At 43.5% G+C, this 15382-nt stretch overlaps 1 protein-coding gene across 2 annotated transcripts in view; it reads right to left on the reverse strand.

Moving 5' to 3' along the window:
* Nucleotides 1-15382, reverse strand: part of LOC131105031 (mannosyl-oligosaccharide 1,2-alpha-mannosidase IC) — a 163352-nt gene that overhangs the window by 117053 nt on the left and 30917 nt on the right. The gene's annotated exons all lie outside the window — the stretch shown is intronic.

The raw sequence follows: 15382 nt of genomic DNA on the forward strand, positions 1-15382 counted from the left end.
CTTTCCAATGAGGCAAGATACTGTGCTGCAGATGAGTTAGGTTGAGCAAATGGAGCGCTCCTTTTCGACCTGTGACACATGGATGGGGCCTGTCATAATTTGGAGACAAGCATCCTTTGCTTCTGAGAAAGACATTTCACATTTTAGTTGGACCTACTCTGCAAACATTCCGTGATGAGGGGGGGGAAAAAATATATTGAGCTTCAGCACCAGTATCGCTACGACGCCCAAGGCTTGTTCCTATCGCCACAGCATTTGAAAAGCGCAGAAAGTTAACCAGATACACTTGAGAAGCAAGTGGGTTTTTTTGAATGTGAGTGTGAATGGTTGTTTGTCTATATGTGCCCTGTGATTGGCTGGCGACCAGTCCAGGGTGTACCCCGCCTCTCGCCCGAAGACAGCTGGGATAGGCTCCAGCACCCTCCGCGACCTTCATGAGGACAAGCGGTAGAAAATGGATGAATGAAAAAAAAGTGATCAAAATGAAAAAAATAATGAAAAAAAATGGATGAATGAATGAAGATATAAAAATTAAACAATAGCAACATCGACTCAATCCCACCTGTTAAAAAATAACACTCAATGCAGAAAAGTGTTTTCATCCTTCCCAGCAAATATTTTCAAATTAGAACGCACCCATTACAACTTTAAACGTGCATCGATCTTTTACCACTCACCCCAAAGTAAATAAGCACAAAAACACACACACACACTCACTAAGCTTATTAACAAGTCCAATAAGCTGATGAAGGCCCGCTAAATCATGAGTTAAAGAGCACCTTTTGTAGAATGGCGCTTTAATTGATCCAATAAGACCATTAAGAGTTTGTGCATGTGTAAGCCACCCAAAAAAGCGTCCAGACTCTGCCTCCATCAATAACCGAGTTCAAGGTGACGGAATAGAATGTAGACAAATGAGTCCGATATTCGATTAAAGGTTAAGAGTAGGAAGGAGTGTTTTCACTAACAGAGGAGGTTTTTACCAAAGTGAAGATAAAAAATAAGCTGACTTAGTCATGCATTATAATCATTCATTCATTCATTCATTCATTTTCTACTGCTTATCCTCACGAGGGTTGCGGGGGTGCTGGAGCCTATCCCAGCTGTCTTCGGGCGAGAGGTAGGGGTACACCCTGGACTGGTCGCCAGCCAATCACAGGGCACATATAGACAAACAACCATTCACACTCACATTCATACCTATGGACAATTTGGAGTCGCCAATTAACCTAGCATGTTTTTGGAATGTGGGAGGAAGCTGGAGTACCCGGAGAAAACCCACGCATGCACCGGGAGAACATGCAAACTCCACACAGAGATGGCCGAGGGTGGAATTGAAGTCAGCTCTCCTAACTATGAGGTCTGCGCGCTAACCACTCGACCGCCGTGCAGCCCCACTGTTCATCAATATAATTAAATTAATTTAAATGGACAACGGCGTGTACATTATCTTTAAAATCAGCTTTTTTTTTGTTTTTGCAGCTACTGCTGCACAAAAAGAAACACCCATAAGTCAGTAACTTCATATTCTGTCACTAAATAAGGTTTAAAAACATGACATAATGTTAACGACTCCAAATTGTCCAGAAGTATCAATATGAGTGTGAAAGGTTGTTTGTCTATATGTGCCCTGGCGACCACTCCAGGGTGTACCCCGCCTCTCGTCCAAAAATGGGATAGGCTCCAGCATACTCACGACCTTAGTGAGGATCAGCAGCATAGGAAAAAAAAATGGATGTATGCTCTGGCTAAGTATACCACATGTATTAAAATATTAAAAGTTATGGGTTGGGATCACTTGCTCACGGAAAAGCACAAACCTAGACAGGCCATAACTAATGTGAGTGTTCCTCCTGCCATGCATTATGATAACCATAGACAGAAAGACTCAAGTCAACCTGTGGAGCACTTGCTAATGTCTCTGTGGCCATGTGTTGCAACCAAATGCAAATGCCCTTCCCGTCAATCGTTATGATACTATTATGATAACCACCACCTTGCATAATGGAAATAAACCAGGTTAACTCCAAACAAGCCACAGAGTCAGACGTGAGTACGCTTGCTCATGCACAACCATGCACAGGCATGCAACGTAGTCGTGTCATTCTATAATCAATGTGAGTGTAAAGCAACTGAGTAGGACAGGACTGGCCCTGTTTGAGCATTCCCTAGATGTGTACGTAAAATCCATCCTAAATTTCACCTGTCAGAATCCAAAACAAATCTGTATCTACCAATCTTAAATTAAGATTCACCTCCATATGAATTGTCTTCTTGCTCTGACAAATACATAAGTCCTTTGGAGGAAAACTGGATTAGACAGGAGTATTGTACCTCTGGGACCAAACCCGACGTATCTCCCCCCCCAAAAAACAACAAAACAAGCAAATCTGCCTTCACCAGTTAGCATTACCCAAACTGCTTTGGGGCGTCATTAAAGTTTGATTTCATCTAATCTCATCTCCATTCCAATTCCGAGTCGCTGCGCAAAGTCGGTGATGTTATATTTATCTGGCTGCTCATCATCATCATCATCATTATCCACGGCTGACATATGAAAGGTGAACAGCAGCTCCAGGCCTCAAACCTTCGGGGCGGATCCTCCCTCTGTAACCTCAGCATCCCATCACCAGACTCGTGGTCATAAACCTTCCACCAGCAGACACCCAAATTAAAGTTATGGATGCCCACTCCCATCCATCCGCCTCAGCTAACTCGCTCCCAATGCAGGAAACCAACCATGTCGGCCCCTCGCAGACGGAGTAAGAGGCCATAAAGTCAGTACCGTATCCATCAACGAAATAGACTGCCCGAGTCGGGCTGTTTATGACCTAGGAGGCGTGGACACGAGTGGGAGTGTGTGTGTGTCGGGTCAGTCTTTTAGCTAAAGAGGACTTGAGTTGTACCGAAGAACAGAGTAGTTGATTGTGTGTCGGAACAGGTGCTGCTTTACAGCATCACGGTTCATCACTCGGGTTCGAGTTAAAGACTTCCCAGGTACACCTGAGAAAACACAAGCACTTCATTAAGCACCGCGCAAAGACATTAACTCCGGAATTTCCTGCTCCAATAAAATTGGGTCAGTTGCTTTTGTGTCATTAAAATATTAGTCAGTATGATCACAGCAAGGCTTCATATTATATACCCACTGTGTTTATATCCAGCATCTGCGTCTGACTTTGCATTAAAAGCGAATATCTGATCCGTACTTTTTGATGCTGCCATAACCCGTATCGTGTTAGGATGCGTTCACACTTCTGTACTTTGATCCGGACCTCTCCCTCAAGCAGTTTTGCTCCACACCAGAATTCGGGTAATCACATCCACGCTTGACCAAATAAAATTGTACGATTAAGGCACCAGAGTTTCCTTTTAACCGAGTCAAATATGACAAGTGAACGCGCTCTAAGAAAGGATGTGAAATCATACCCGGTTGAAGACACACAACTCAACACCCTTGAGGTTTTCAAAGTAGGAATAGACACCAAGAGAGAGAGAGCAAGTGATGCAAGTAATGTGGAGGAAGGAAAAATATGCACATTCTCACATTGTCCCGCTGGCATGCAGTACTGTATTCTGATGACTACATTTTTGAGAAAGAAGGAAAAAAAAAAAATGGAAGAGAGACTTGCAGCGTTGAGGTCAGGCTTAAGTGAAGACGCCTCCGGAGTGGTTACCCTCAGACTTTCCCCACAGGAAGCCAATTTGTCAGTCCCTCTCTCTCAAGCTTGTAATTAGAGCGTCTGTGACCAACACAACCTATCCATCCCTATGGCGAACATACTAATTACAATTAGAATTTGTTTAGCTTTCAAGCAAAACAACTAGCGGTGCAAACGTTAAGAGTGATATGACTATCTAGCTAGGTTTTGAATATGAAAATTAAACACGCTGAGCCATATGGCCCTTTAAGTGGTGTCAAGGTTAACGTTAATGTCTCATCAATGTAACATGACTGACAAAGAATACTACCAATGGTTTGGCTTTCAAGATTTTTTTCCTCACAATCGGCCATAGTAAACCACAAAACATAGATCAACTGTTCACTTTCTGTTGTGTTACAATGAAATAACCCTTTGGTACGTTGAATTTTCAGCCATCTTGGATTACACACACCCAACAGTACATCTTGTTCATCTTAGTTTACACAAAACTATGATATCTTGTGCGGTCAATGGGCGGAGTCGCCATGGCCCAGTAACGGTCCATGGGTGGAGTAGTCAAATGAGATACTGAAAAACATTCAGAAGCAACGATTTAAAAAATAAAAAATAAAAAAAGACATGTTTTTAAAACGGGGCTGCACAGCGGTCGTGTGGTTAGCGCGCAGACCTCACAGCTAGGAGACCAGGGTTCAATTCTACCCTCGGCCATCTCTGTGTGGAGTTTGCATGTTCTCCCCGTGCATGCGTGGGTTTTCTCCGGGTACTCCGGTTTCCTCCCACATTCCAAAAACATGCTAGGTTAATTGGTGACTCCAAATTGTCCATAGGTATGAATGTGAGTGTGAATGGTTGTTTGTCTATATGGTAAAGCGGTAGAAAATGAATGAATGAATGAATGTTTTTAAAACAATGTAAATAACTATTGAATATTATGTAAACAAATATTGAAGTGAGGGCTATTTTTTACTGGGCCATAAAAATAAAGTCCATGTTTAAAGGGGACTTATAAACAATCCAGATAATCCAGATAATGAGGTTTGCATATTTGGAAGTCAGGCCTGAAAGATGTTTTGGATGTCACTAGTTTTTGTTTGTTTAGTTTTTTTAGTTTTTTGTTTAGTTTTTGTCACTTCCTTATATGGGCTGCTGATTGCCTACACTCCGGAAGTCCTCGGGAGTGCTTGGAAGTGTGACGAATCACAGCGGAGTGCGTGTACCAAGAGGAGGGCCGGGGTTGGAGTAAATGAAACAGACCATTTCAGTCGGAAACAGGGAGTCCATGGAAGCACTGCAGTAAAACGTGCAGATTATGCAAGGCTTTATGTGGTTATTGTGTGGAGCTGCTCTATAGGAGTCCACAACTCAATACTCAAGCATCAAAAATGATGATAATAGTTCCCCTTTAAGTCCAACTTTGTCCGATGCTGCCGCCAATAGACTGAATAGCTGCGGTTGTGTGTGAATGCATGAAGGTGAGCTTTGATGACGTGTGTGTGTTGAGTGCTAGCGTTCGTATTTAGTTTGTTGCCACACTAACTCATGCTAGCTGTGACCCAAACATCGAACAACAATGTCATACACCCCCAGGCTCGTACCAGTGGCGAGTCTGTATTCATTTTATGCTTTTAATTAGATGATGTTGGAAGCTACTTTTCTTGTTCTGTGTAGTCAGACAGCATATAACGCGTTGCACTTTTTTTTTAATAAAGACATACACAATACATAATAAATAACAGAACATAATAGTACCATTTTACTCGGCCTATTTGCAGCTCTGTAGCTTCAATTCGCTGTAGCATGACAGACTAGAACACTATTAAAGGAACAATTAACACTAACGTAAGCCAAATATAGACAATGACCACAGCGGGTTTCATACGCTACAGCAAGGTGTAAAGTAGTGTGAAATGATTTTTCACAGTGTACATTAATGAAACAAAGCCAACGGGTTCTAATTTGAACCATGTGACCTGGAAAAATGGGCCCCAAAAAAAAACCCTTATTGAGTAATTCTGTGAACTGCATATGGTCGATTAGGCGCAATTATACTGCATTATGTGTTCTTCCTCGGAGCAGGAGAGCATGAACTGCGGATATCAATGGAAATATGTTTGGACTCCACAAGCATTAAATCTGTTGTTGATTTTCTTGTGCCGTTTCATACAACATAAGGATAAAGCGAGGGGCTTAAAAATGCTATGAAGAGGACAGACAACAAAGGAGGTCAAAAGATAAGAGAAATGTCAGCGTCTGGAACTGTTCTCCGCCTTTTTGTATTTTTCTTAATCCACATCTTGAAGCACAGATTGAAGCCAAGGTTATCTCAGCTATCTTTTTCTAGTTTCCACACTCCAGTCTTTGACAAGCTGCATGCATCATCCTTGGGAAGAAAGAGAGATGGGGGGAAACCCGAAACAGGCTTGGCAGGGTCTCGGCAAAGCACACGGCAATATGTGACCTTCAGGAGATGAAATGTAGTAATAATCTTCAGTAGAGGCTGCACCGCTACAAACAGACCTGTGGGCTTCATGTTTGTATTTTTTGAAGGTCGAGCATTTGACTAAAAACATTCCACGGCAACTTGTGGAAGTAGAGGGCAGGTGAGGCAGGAATCGAATAAAATCGACTGACATTTTTCAGAGTTTCATGGAACTCTTTGGAATATCGTTATTTCCTACTGAACAGTTATTGTTGTTAATTGGTTTCAGACCCGACTGTGATAAGTGGAAATCTGCAAAGTAGAATTCCGTATTTGCAAATAGGGTTGGTCATTGTTTGAATTTGAACAATTCTTAGATTCAATTCCAGTTCCTAACCATTTTAGATTCCGATGCGTCACAGCTATTTCTTCCTGGTGGCGAGCATCAAATCTAGGAATTGAAGTAAAATAATTTGAAGGAAAATCCAAAAATGCTAACATACTAATTAAAAACATACAAACTAACATTCATTCATTTTCTACCGCTTTTCCTCACAAGGGTCGCGGGGGTGCTGGAGCCTATCCCAGCTGTCTTCGGGCGAGAGGCGGGATACACCCTGGACTGGTCGCCAGCCAATCACAGGGCACATATAGACAAACAACCATTCACACTCACATTCATACCTATGGACAATTTGGAGTCACCAATTAACCTAGCATGTTTTTGGAATGTGGGAGGAAACCGGAGTACCCGGAGAAAACCCACACATGCACGGGGAGAACATGCAAACTCCACACAGAGATGGCCGAGGGTGGAATTGAACCCTGGTCTCCTAGCTGTGAGGTCTGTGCGCTAACCACTCGACCACCGTGCCGCCAAAATGCTAACATACTAATTAAAAACATACAAACTAACATTCATTCATTCATTTTCTACCGCTTTTCCTCACGAGGGTCGCGGGGGGTGCTGGAGCCTATCCCAGCTGTCTTCGGGCGAGAGGCGGAGTACACCCTGGACTGGTCGCCAGCCAATCACAGGGCACATATAGACAAACAACCATTCACACTCACATTCATACCTATGGACAATTTGGAGTCGCCAATTAACCTAGCATGTTTCAACCCACGCATGCACGGGGAGAACATGCAAACTCCACACAGAGATGGCCGAGGGTGGAATTGAACCCTGGTCTCCTAGCTATGAGGTCTGCACTCGACCGCCGTGCCGCCCCACAAACTAACATATATATAATAAATATAGTAAAATGAATAGTAGATGCTTCCTGCTTTTTATCTATTGGCTTGATGGAAGACAATCCATCCAATCCAAGCGCCATCAATACAAACATCAACTATGACAGAAGGCAACAATTTGCATGAGGACATTTGTAAATATTTGCGTGCATACAATCTGGTGCTATCTTGCTTGTCTGTCGTTCAATCTCCTCCCACCCGCTTCAGGCTACCACGGGGGGGTGAAAAGAGCAGCCATCAATCGCATTCGTCCAGGCATCAAACAGCAGATCCGGACAGTTGACGTTGTCGATAAGAGACTGCGCTGTTTGACATTTTTCTTATCAGGCAACATGGCCGATTACAGCGCAGGTAATGAAGGGAAAGGCTCTTCTCATTTATCATGCTTTGGATGGAGAGGAGATGTGGTTGGTTGTGGCGAGCGGCCAGACTGAGTGTGGGCATGTGTGGGAGGCAGCGCTATATGCTGTTATATGCCTGCTCCACACCAATGAGGAACAATAGTGTGACGTGTGAATACATTTGGTAGTTCTTCAATGATATTTGCAATTTTTTAAATACATCTAATTTTGTGCCAGACCAGTGTGTACCGTGTCTCTCGTCCAAAGTCGGCTATGATAAGCTCCAGCATACCCTCACTACCCTAGTAAGGACAAGTAGCATAGATGGGTGGATGGATATTTGAATGGGCCCCAGGCCACATTATACAGGAAATTTGGTCCCCGATGTCAAAAAGGTAGAAAGGGGCTGGGTTCGCTAACCTTTACCATCAAAGGAGCCATTTTACCTCCTCTTCCAGTAAAGTACTAAGCAACTATGTGGCTATGTTCTAATCAGGTATACTTCAGAAGTACTACACAGCAATTAAATATGTATTTCTGAAAACGCTATTACTAAAATAGTCCATCATAAAGGCAAAAAAAAAAAAGTCAGCAAACAACCCAAGAACGCATTGAATCCACCATTCTACCCATTTGCTATATTTTTCGCTCTAATTGAGTGGCATGTCTACACTGCAACAAGCAACAACAAGCATAATGTCGACTAAAATAAATAAATAAATGGTGTTCTTGCTTGTCTTTGACATTTATTACCATCGCTTAATGTCTTTTTACACTTTATGACAGTTATGAATGATGAAATGTGACTTAAAACATTGCCTCTCTACTTCATAAAGGTTTTGTGATAGCAACTGTCAGATTATTTACAATTATGGTACTAAAGAAGGTGAAATGACAAGCATTTTGTAAAAAGTTTTTGGTTTTATATGCTCCTGATGGGCGGCACGGCGGTCGAGTGGTTAGCGCGCAGACCTCACAGTTAGGAGACCAGGGTTCAATTCCACCCTCGGCCATCTCTGTGTGGATCTCTTGCATGTTCTCCCCGTGCATGCGTGGGTTTTCTCCGGGTACTCCGGTTTCCTCCCACATTCCAAAAACATGCTAGGTTAATTGGTGACTCCAAATTGTCCATAGGTATGAATGTGAGTGTGAATGGTTGTTTGTCTATATGTGCCCTGTGATTGGCTGGCGACCAGTCCAGGGTGTACCCCGCCTCTCGCCCAAAGACAGCTGGGATAGGCTCCAGCACCCCCGCGACCCTCGTGAGGAAAAGCGGTAGAAAATGAATGAATGAATGAATGAATGCTCCTGATGTGCACGGTGACTGAATGGTTAGCGCCGGCCACACAGCTAGGAGACCTGGTTTCGATTCCCCCATCGGGGCATCACTGTGTGGAAATTGTATGTTCTCCCCGTGTGGGTTTTCTCCGGGTACTCCGGTTTCCTCCCACATTCCAAAAACATGCTAGGTTAATTGGCGACTCCAAATTGTCCATAGGTATGAATATGAGTGTGAATGGTTGTTTGTCTATATGTGCCCTGTGATTGGCTGGCGACCAGTCTACGGTGTACCCCGCCTCTCGCCCGAAGACAGCTTGGATAGGCTCCAGCATGCCTGCGACCTTAGTGAGGATGAGCAGTACAGAAAATGGATAGATGCTAGTGATGAGTGCATGTTACAATAAGCAACCTCCACACAACAAAATAAAAAGAGCTGCGTGTTGAGCAACGACAAGCACCGTGGGAATTTCAAGGGCAGCGACCCGTCTCCTCTAATCAGGAGAATAACTTAACGTTTGCATGCACATGACGACCAGATTGCATCTCTTGCTCGCAGTGTGAGCTACTCCACGCAGCAAGCTCCCCCATCGGTATCATATTTTAATTAATTGCGATGAAGCTCCAATAAATGAAGTGCGCCGCATTCCCTCCCGTGTTATTTTCGACACTTATAAATATTCATGTTTTGCAAACATGCACCATCTAGGCCCGCTAATTATGACACATTTGATTTTAAACACACAAGCACAAGCAGAGGATCGGCGGCTTAAAATGGAAAGCAGCCTGAGTAACTGACAGCGGATCCAAAAAATGATGCGTACATTGCACAACATTCCCGCACATACGGCGAGGAACAGACCCTGAGGGAAGTATGCACTTTTTAATTAGTGGAGTCGAGCTGTGCGAGACAACACAAAGGGAACCACATACGGTATGATAACAACGTCCACATTATGCCGATTGTCACTGTGAGATTTGTCACTTTTAACGATAAATGTCATTGCTTTATAAAACACACAATGGTGATTCTGTCATGCACTCACCTTCTCAGTGCCCTCACAGGCCTGTCACAGGCAAGCAAGTTGCAATAATAACCTGTCAATCTGCATTTACTTTCCTAAAATAGCATCGGGTAAGGTAGCAAAGTTGCAATCCCCTTTGGAAATTGTGTGTAAATGTTGAGAGATGGTGTTGCTAAAAGCCTAAACGCTTGTGGGACACAAGTGGTGAATTATTTTAGCAATACGGTTCGAACATTGCTCCCTCGTTTAATTCCAAAGACACATATTTTATGTTGTTTTGCACATAAGCCAAAAAGGGGTCATGATGCAACTGCATAGTAAAAGTTGTCAGTTTTAGAGCATTTTGAAGCTATAAAAATGTTACGGACATTTTTTTTAAGAGGTCGGGTGTAAAAACACACTCGACAGCAAGGAAGGAAGGGCATGGAGTGGTGTAGCATGCAGAAGGTCACGATGAAGAGAAATTTTAACGCATGCACACACATGTGCACATAGTTAGTTATGTTAGTTAGCAGCAATGCGGAGAGGAAAGAAGTTTCGGTAGTGCTTTAAATCATGAAAATACATCAAGATACTGCAACTATTACATGTTGTCATCAGTGTATGTGTTAATGCATGATCACAGCATGTATATCAAATCATGCAACTTTATTAGAAGTTTTTTTTAGAGGGTTTCATCATCGAAATACGTGTGTCCCAATGTCAGCATTGTAAGCTAGCGCATATTAACTCGTTTTCTCTTGTTATAATGCACAGAAAAGGGAAAGAAATGTGTTCATGTTTCACATAAGGATTGGGAATGATTGGCAAAATTCCCCCCAAAAAGCGCAGCTCCCCTTGAAGCAAAGTGTATTTATTCATGGCCTAAATTAAGCACATTCAAGCCCAAAAATGACTAAATTAAATCCAAGAAGCATTGTAATTGTGATTGTAGTATTCAACATTGGCCAGTAGGTGTCAGTAATTGCTCAGTGAGACAGACGCTCAATGTGATTATGGTTTAAATTATCTCACAATGAGCATAATCACAACAACATAATAATCATAATAACAACACGGGATACTGTTTGGTCCATAACACCTAAAATTCAACCTTCTCAACCTCAACCTTCGATGTCACTTCGTGTCTTACACACATCTGTCCGACCTCCACTAAGGTGCCCTTGTGGGAACACATTTACTGAGACACTGTTCAAGCAGGAGTTTTATTTAGGTCTTAACTGGCTTATTTACTCTTCAAAAACGGCATGGTAACAGCGGAAACTCATTTATTTCATTCATTGCGTTAACTTTTTCATGTAAATAACGTATAAGCGGCTGCACAGCGGTCGAGTGGTTAGCGTGCAGGCCACACAGTTAGATGATCCGAGTTCGATTCCACTCTTTGCATGTTCTCCCCATGCATGCGTGGGTTTTCTCCGGGTACTCCGGTTTCCTCCCACATTCCAAAAACATGCTAGGTTAATTGGTGACTCCAAATTGTCCATAGGTATGAATGTGAGTGTGAATGGTTGTTAGTCTATATGTGCTCTGTGATTGGCTGGCGACCAGTCCAGGGAGAATATTATATTAATACACTAAAGTACATTCACCAGGCAAAATATTAAGTAGACTTGCAAATTCAAATGAGCTGTTCACTACTTTTGTTGGGAACAAAAACAGCAATGATGTCATCTAATTGTGGAATGCTCTGAATGAGGGAAGGGGGTGAAAGGGTTTGAAGGGGTGGGAGGGTTCTTCCCACTCACCACCAAATACTCTACTTAGTTATCGAAGAACGCTACCACCCCCAACGTCTCATGATATTTCCCACAGTCCTTTGCTCTAATATGCATGTTGTCACTCATGTTGAGGGTACCTCTTTTTGTTTGCCTATGTAAGCCCCTCCCCTCATCACCCCCGCCCCTCTCCTCATCTGAGCAGACAGTAAAACAAAGGCCGGCTTTGTCAATGAGGGGATTGTACGCTCCAGCGTTGACAGGAGCAGAAGAGGGTTCCGTGTCGGACCGTAACAGTCGCATTCATGCCAGGGAGAGACGTCTCCGGGAGGGCACAAAGACGGGGAAAGGCTGTTTGTCACTTGCCTCTGGTTTTTTAAAAGCCAACGACCACAGCTCTCGTCTCTGGCTTCTTTTTTTATCTGTCCACTCCCAGAGACGGGACTTGTGTGTGTGTGTGTGTGTGTGGTGTTTTAACAGCTTGTCTTCTCCTTCCTTCCTGCTCTCTCTAAATGTCACGTTTTGCCATCAACAGGCAAACAATGGACTTTATCACAGCACTCAGGCATGGCTTGATAAGATGTTCAGGGACCAAAGAAGGAAACGGACACAAGGTCCAAAGCATCCAGGGGTTATTGCAACACATTAAAAAACATGGAAACTTTCATTCAACACCAAAAACGCTGACACAATGGAAGGGATTGAGTAAAGAACACAGGGAACGTCTTCAGAAACAGTACAGTTGCTGAATGAGACTTGGGAAAAAATCCTCTGTCCTCCTGAGATCATGTCAAAGTATCCTTAGGCAACATACTGAACCCCCAGTTGCTCCTGATGCTGCTTCATCAGAAGGTAAATGTGCTAACAACGTCAAAGCGCTAACAACGTCAATGAAAATTTAGCATTATCGTTTACCATGTCAAAGTTCAAGTCGAGTTGCAAGTCTTTGATGATATTGTCAAGTCAAGTCCAAAGTCATCCAAATGTGACTCGAGTCCACACCTCTGGCGATATTACACATGTGCGCTGTAGCATCACTGAAGGAGGACGAGGCCCATCACTACATTGTAACCATAGGAGGTAAAAAAAAAAACATCATCAATGGCTAATTTTGATTCAATATATAAAAATTAATGGTCCCTGACAGCACACAATGCACCGGACCCTTATGCTTGCCCCTGTAGGTGGTGGGTCTACGAGGGGCCGGCCGGGCTCCACGGGTGAAGGCCCAACCACCAGGCGCACGCCTGCGAGCCCCTCCCTCCGGGCCCCGGTATCCCACATCCGGGCAGGGTATGGTTCCTCCTCTTGTTTTTTAATCATATGGGTCTTCTGAATCACTCTTGGTCTGCCCCGTCACCTCGGACCTGTTTGCCTTGGGAGACCCTACCAGGGGCATATAGCCCCAGACAACATAGCTCCTCGGTTCACTCGGGCACTCAAACCCCTCCACCACGATAAGGTGGTGATTCACGGAGGAATAGACTATGTCTCACAGCTGGCCTGGGAACGCCTTGGTGGAGCTGGAGGAGGTGGCCGGGGACCGGGAAGTCTGGGCTTCCCTACTAAGACCGCTGCCCCCGCGACCCGGACCCGGATAAGCGGAGGAAAATGGATGGATGGATGGGCCCTGACAATGAGTATCTGTCTAAAGTTCTACAGTCCTGGTCTTTGTTGTGTATTGAGCAGGACATGGATGTAGTTCAAATTACCACAGCTGACTTTTTTTTTTTTTTTTACTTCTTTAGACAGCAAACTAGTTGAGAATTTCTCAATAGCGCCTCTGCTGGTAGCAGCCAAATAGTGCACTTCATTTTCCCACTATTACTACAAAATGCAGCCACCTGTTGATGAATACATTAACATGGTCATGCATAGGTTGTCCTGCATGAACCAGGAAGTGGCCCACATACAAACAAATGAACACAAACCAGGGTTTTAATGGTTGAAACCTGACAGGAATTCTTCTTTCCTGTTCTACTTTTGTTTTGAGTGCCATTAAAAAAAAAAACAAGACATATTACAAACAGCTTATCTTTATGGGACCTGTACTGAACTTTAGATTCCCAGCAATATTCCAACCAGTCATTCCTGGTTCTTGTTTCCATCAGGAAAGCCAAGTGAAGAGCACCAGATGTCAGCTTACGTTGAATATATCAGTAAGGCCGCCACGCCCACATGGATGCATTACCACAGCACTGTGCCATCTTCCTTTCCAATTACATCAGCAAAGTGGTCCAATTGCTTGCTGAGGTGCTCCCGGCCCCACTCGGCCAGCCGATCCGTCGGCCCTAGATGACTGACAGCCAGAATGGGGATCAGGAAGTTGGGCTCAGCGCCGATTCTGCTGCTTCTTCCGGCAACAAGCCAGCGCTGCTAAATCGGCTAATAGGTGTTGTCAATCTATTTTTATGAAGTAGTGCACGGCGGCCACGGCACTGAGGTTGGCTAACAGATGCTAGACACACACCGCCAGATGGTCTTGCATGTAACAATTTTATTTTTGGCCTGTTTCACATTTTAATAATTACTACTTGTAAAGGGGTTGAAGAACAAAAAATTGTCTTGAACTAAGAGGTATAATCCCACACTGTACATGCGGATTTGAGTAATATGGTCGAAAACATGTAAGAAAATGAGAAAAATGCATGTTTGAGAATTTGTAGAATAGTAATACTTAGCATGACAGTCGTGTTTATTCACGTATTTACCCATGAATAGCAAAATATGCTAGTATGCTAATGTTAGCTGCTAACAATGCCAACATGATAACCTTAGCATGCTAACATCTAGCATGATACTGCTAAGTGTCTACCCATGAAATACAAAAATGCCAACATGATAACCTTAGCATGCTAACACCTAACATGATAGTGTTTAGATATGTTACCCATGAAAATACAAAAAAAGGCTAATATGCTAACATGCTCACACCTAGCATGATATTGCTAAGTGTTGAAAATGAAAATACAAAAAATGAAAATACAAAAAAATGCCAACATGCTATGATTAGCATGCTAACACCTAACATGATAGTGTTTATATATTTGTTTACCCATGAATATACAAAAAATGCTAACATGCTAACGTTAACATGCTCACACCTAGCATGATGGTGCTAAGTATTTGAAAATATATCTACTCATTAAAATAAAATAAAATGCTATTTTATTATTACTACTGTCTGCCTCACTAGACTTTCTGTTATTTTCTGCTGGCTGAGACTGAAGTAGCACATCAACCCCTGCTAGCTAGCTTCGTTGTGTCTCCCTCTATCTCAAGTGGGGAATTCGGTGGCCGATAAACAAACCTCACACTGATTGACGCAGACAGCAATGAAGGCAGATAGGGCCGTGCGGGGGGGGCCCCCGAGGGGGTTTGCTACGTTGTTGTTTCATAATTGCATCATAAATACCCATTGTTGTCGTTTTTGTGTAGTACATGTATCAACACTTGGGGCACCCGGTCTCTCAGGCCTCCCTAGCGGGGGCCCCCTACAAGCCGGGGCCCCAGTCAAATGCCTGAAGTACAAACCACTTGGTCTAAGACAATCCCCAATTATTTTTTCATTCATTCATTCATTTTCTACTGCTTTTCCTCACGAGGGTCGCTGGGGTGCTGGAGCCCATCCCAGCTGTCTTCGGGCGAGAGGCGGGGTACACCCTGGACTGGTCGCCAGCCA

Source organism: Doryrhamphus excisus, chromosome 17, assembly GCF_030265055.1.
Source record: "Doryrhamphus excisus isolate RoL2022-K1 chromosome 17, RoL_Dexc_1.0, whole genome shotgun sequence".
Lineage (NCBI taxonomy): Eukaryota > Metazoa > Chordata > Actinopteri > Syngnathiformes > Syngnathidae > Doryrhamphus > Doryrhamphus excisus.